The sequence below is a fragment of the Impatiens glandulifera genome, chromosome 9 (genome assembly GCF_907164915.1).
Source record: "Impatiens glandulifera chromosome 9, dImpGla2.1, whole genome shotgun sequence".
Taxonomy (NCBI): domain Eukaryota; kingdom Viridiplantae; phylum Streptophyta; class Magnoliopsida; order Ericales; family Balsaminaceae; genus Impatiens; species Impatiens glandulifera.
In genome coordinates, this window is record NC_061870.1 from 3,435,844 (window position 1) to 3,441,461 (window position 5,618).

Genomic DNA, 5,618 nt, shown 5'->3' on the forward strand with positions numbered 1-5,618 from the left:
AGCATTTCACGCAGGGACATTTCACGGTTTGTCGGGATGTATTCCTAAGAGCATACTCGAGGAATTTGTCAACACCTTCCTCGTAATCTGGATGATCTCGACGTAAGGTCATCCAGCTTTTATCGGGTACTTCCATATTTCTAATAAAATGGAAAACAACCCGCATTATTATTAACTTAAATTTGTCTAAATTAATTAGGCTTACATAATGCTAACATAATTTCTACCTATTCTATCATTACCGAAATTCAATTTAATCTAATATTATAACCAAAATTACACATAAATAAACAATAATAAAACCTAACATAAATTTAACTTCAATCTAACATACATATATTCTAACATTATTTCATTCATACACATTTCAAAACCTATTTAAATTATAATTCAACATTATTTCATTCATACACATTTCAAACCTAATCTAACATAATCTAACATAAATCAAACATAATACCTAATCTAACATACTTCAAATCAAACATAAATCTAGACTTACATCTAACATGAAAATCTAACATAAATCTAACATGAAACTAACCTAATCATATAATAAACCAACAAGAACTAACCTTGCACAAACAGAGCGACGAACAAGATCAGTGGATGTAGATCGACGGGCGGGCATCGGGCGACTGAAATTCCCAATCCAAACCTAATAACAATAACCAACATTAATATAACCAAATTTTAATGAATCAAATCAAAATAACCTAATGTATAACATATCATTACTTAATCTAACCAACATTCAAACAAACAAACAATCAAACCAATCAAACCAACAAACAATCAAACCAAATCACAACAAAACCAAAACCTAAATCAAACATCAATTAAACCTAAATCAAAACTCAAATATTTAACCCAAATCAAAGCAACCAAAATCAAACCAATAACACAATCCAATACAATTTCTAAACTTTTTTAACAAAAATATAAACCTAATCTAACAATAATCCAACATAATCTAAGCAAAAACAAAATCCAACAACCAATTTGAAAAACCTAATCCAAATCCCAATCCAAAACCAAATCTAAAAATCCAATTCAAACAAATTCAATCCAAATCATACAAATTCCCAAGAAACCCAATTCTAAATTCAATCCAAATCATACAAATTCCAATCAAATCCAATTCAATTCTGATTTCATTCCAATTCTAACAAATTCCCAAAAAATCAAATATAACATATAAACCTAATCTAACCAAATATAACCAAAATCAACATCAATATATGATTTAACCTAATGAAAATCATAAATTCCAACATCAATAAATTCCAACATCAATTTTGATTTCATTCCAATAACATAAATCAAAATCATATAACCTAATATATAACTTAATCTAACCTAAATCAAAATCATATAACCTAATGAAATTAGAACTGTGTACAATGAATCTAACCTAATAAACCTAAACAAAATAAACCTAAGATAAAAAACTAACCTTCAATGGTGTTCTTCAGGCGGAGGCGGAGGTGCAGCGGCGGCAGATACGCAGTCGGATGGACGGAGGAGGTTCAGCGGAGAAGTCTTCTTCAGGCGGAGGCGTCGTCGTCTTGGAGGCTTCGTCTCGGCGTCGGCGACGACTGGGCGGCGTGGTCTTGGCGGTTTCAATCGGGGAGGGCGGACGGCTGGCGGAAAAGAAAACGGGAAGAGAGATCGGGCAGAGCGGAAAAGAAAAGAGGCTAGAGCTTTTTAATTTTAAATATATCATTTCCGAAAGTTTTATATAAAACTTTCGGTTTTGATTAATGTCATTTCCGAATGTTTTATATAAAACCTTCGGTTTTAATAAGGGTAATTTCCGAAGGTTTTATATAAAACTTTCGGTTTTGATAACGTTCATTTCCGAAAGTTTTATATAAAACTTTCGGTTTTGGTGGTTAATTCCGAAAGTTATATGCTTAACTTTCGGTTTTATAATTTTACAAATTGTTAAATTATTTGGTTTCTCAATTTCTAATAACCATGAACAACATTAATTTAACACATTTGATATTCATAAAACATTTTGCAATCCCTATGATCAAACATTACACAAATATATAGGATAATCAAACATAAACATTCATATACACTTCTATATATAATCAAACACATTCATAAACATTTTAACATTAAAGACAATCTAAATTTTTAAAATAAAAACACACACTTGATTATATTACTTAGGAGTCTAAATTGGAAGGTAGAAAACCAATTAATTTAACAATTTTGTGAAATGATAATTCCGAAAGTTATATAATTAACTTTCGGAAATATCCATCAAAACCGAAGGGTTTATATAAAACCCTCGTTCTTGAGAAATGTAAAACCCGAAAGTTTATATAAAACTTTCGGTTTTGATGGTTATTTCCGAACGTTAATTATATAACTTTCGAAATTAGCACTTGACAAATTGTTAAATTCTTTGGTTTTTCACCTTCTAATGACCTTTAACAACATTAATTTAACACATTTGATGTCTTTAAAATATTGCACAATCCATATGATCAAACATTACATACATTCATAAGATAATCAAACATGAACATTCATATAGACTTCTCTATAATAATCAAACACAATCATAAATATTTGAACATGAAACACAATATAAATTTTCAAAATACAACACAAAATTGATTATATTAGTTAGAAGTTAAGATTAGTGGGTTAAAAACAAAATAATATAACAAACTCGTTAGTGTTAAAACCAAAAGTTATTTTGAAAACCTTCGGTTTTTACCCGTAAAAACCGAAGGTTTATTTGAAAACCTTCGGTTTTTACCCTCTCCATACTTAGAAAAAAATCTGATTTTTTTAATGTAAGGTCAAAACCGAAGGTTTATTTGAAAACCTTCGGTTTTTACCCTCCCCCATACTTAGAAAAAAATCTGATTTTTTTAATGTATGGTCAAAACCGAAGGTTTATTTGAAAACCTTCGGTTTTTACCCTCCCCCATACTTAGAAAAAAAATCTGATTTTTTTAATGTATGGTCAAAACCGAAGGTTTATTTGAAAACCTTCGGTTTTTACCCTCCCCCATACTTAGAAAAAAATCTGATTTTTTTAATGTATGGTCAAAACCGAAGGTTTATTTGAAAACTTTCGGTTTTTACCCTCCCCCATACTTAGAAAAAAATCTGATTTTTTTAATGTATGGTCAAAACCGAAGGTTTATTTGAAAACCTTCAGTTTTTACCCTCCCCCATACTTAGAAAAAAATCTGATTTTTTTAATGTATGGTCAAAACCGAAGGTTTATTTGAAAACCTTCGGTTTTTACCCTCCCCCATACTTAGAAAAAAATCTGATTTTTTTAATGTAAGGTCAAAACCGAAGGTTTATTTGAAAACCTTCGGTTTTTACACTTCCCCATACTTAGAAAAAAATCTGATTTTTTTAATGTAAGGTCAAAACCGAAGGTTTATTTGAAAACCTTCGGTTTTTACACTTCCCCATACTTAGAAAAAAATCTGATTTTTTTAATGTATGGTCAAAACCGAAGGTTTATTTGAAAACCTTCGGTTTTTACACTTCCCCATACTTAGAAAAAAATCTGATTTTTTTAATGTATGGTCAAAACCGAAGGTTTATTTGAAAACCTTCGGTTTTTACCTCAATATTTAAAAAAAAATTGGTCAAAACCGAAGGTTTTCAAATAAACCCTCGGTTTTGGCGATGCGGTTTTTTTTAAAAAAAAGTGAAAAGTCAACATAACATAATTATTTAAAACATATTAAACCAAACCAAACAAACATAATAACAATAATTCATAAATATTAAAACATAACGCATAAAATTAAATATTAATTGTCATAAACCCATAATAAATCCATAATAAATCTACAAATTAATTATTAGATGGGGTGGAAGGAGGGGGTGGTTGATTCAGTCGACTCCTCAACAAGACAAGTTCCTATTCGAGATTCTCTAATCTCTAAGACATTTCGGCCCGGTCCGCTTTGATTTCACTGAGCAAACGACCTCTTTCGGCATCCCTTAATCGGATTTGTTCCATTTCCAGCGTCATCTTTCTGACCTCTTCCTCACGTGCCGCAATTTCTGATTGTGTTATCAGATTTTGGTAACACGGATGCAGTTTCTCCGGTGTTTGCCGAAGTCTCTTCCATGTCGAATCACCCATATCCTAAATGCATTTCAGATATATGTATACATATATTAATCAAACAAAATAACGTAAACTAACATAAATCTAGATCTATAATATATATATATATATATAAACTTAAGAAATCTAAATCTTACAATAAACAAAACAAAAAAACCAAATCAAACAAATTACCTGAAGAGAGGAGAAGAACCCGCGGCTTGGAGGAGGCAGGCGGCGGCGGCGGAAGAGAGAGAAAGGAGATATGAGTGGAATGAAAAAGAGAAGGGTTAGGGTTTGTATTTATAGAGGTTGATGCCGAAGGTTTTCATAAAACTTTCGGTTTTGATATTATTCAAAACCGAGGGTTTATTAAAGACCCTTCGGAAAAAACCATAACCAAATTTATAATTTTTTTTAATGAGCAAAACCGAAGGTTCTTTGTAAAACTTTCGGAAATGAAATTTTCAAAAAAGGCAAAACCGAAGGTTCTTTGTATAACCTTCGCAATTAAAAAACCAGGGATTTCAAAACCGAAGGTTTTTACAAAAACCTTCGCAATTAAACCACATCCAACACTTAGAATTTTTTTGAGTTTTTTGGGAAGGTAAAAACCGAAAGTTCTTTGTAGAACTTTCGGTAATAATTAATAAACCCGAAGGTTTTACACCCCTCTCGGAATCTATTTTTAATCCCGAAGGATTTGTTCCTCTCGGGAGTATTTAGGAGAGGTTTACAAAACCTTCGGGAAAAACCGTCGGTAAAGGTCCTTTTTTTACTAGTGTCTTCTTCTCCTTTGAGGCACAAGACCTCAAAGGTTTCCTCAAATAAGTTGAGGGAGTGGATAACGATGTCATCGGGGTTGCAGCAAGTACGCCTGGAGCTTGCTTCACCCTTGAATCAACAGATTCGGAGTCCTTCTGATTTGGGCTCCTCATGTTGGAAGAACTGTCCTCCGATTCGTTTACAGTTTTGGTTCTCTTTGCCCATGTTGACATAACAGAAGCAGAAGGCTTTGATCGGGTGGACGGCCTTCCACCAGTTTGGAAACTAGAAGCCCCAAATACAGACTCTAGGTTGTTCTTCATCCTCGTCAGAGTACTGGCCACCGTAAGTGCAGTAAAAACTCTTGGAGAGTTAATCTGCACCGGTTCACCAACAGGAACCCCCAAAAACTTCAACAGATGGCTCAGTTGAGCCGCATACGTGATACTCTCCTTGTTCGTCTGGCTGATGGAGTAACAAAGATTCTGAAAAAGGGTATGACCCCAGTTCACTTGGATTCCTTTAGAAATGGCGCACATATAGTCAAAACGATCTTGACTATAGAGATTGAAAGAGCCAGCCTTCCCTTGCAACGCCTTTGCCACCACGTCGTTTAGGAGAATGAAGTGAGGTTTGAATACCTTCTTGTATCCATTTTCATGGATCTTAGAACCGTCAGCAGAGAAGGAAGTCTTCATTTCCTCCATGATTTCTGAAGGGAGCACCAAGTCGAACAGATGACCCTCCG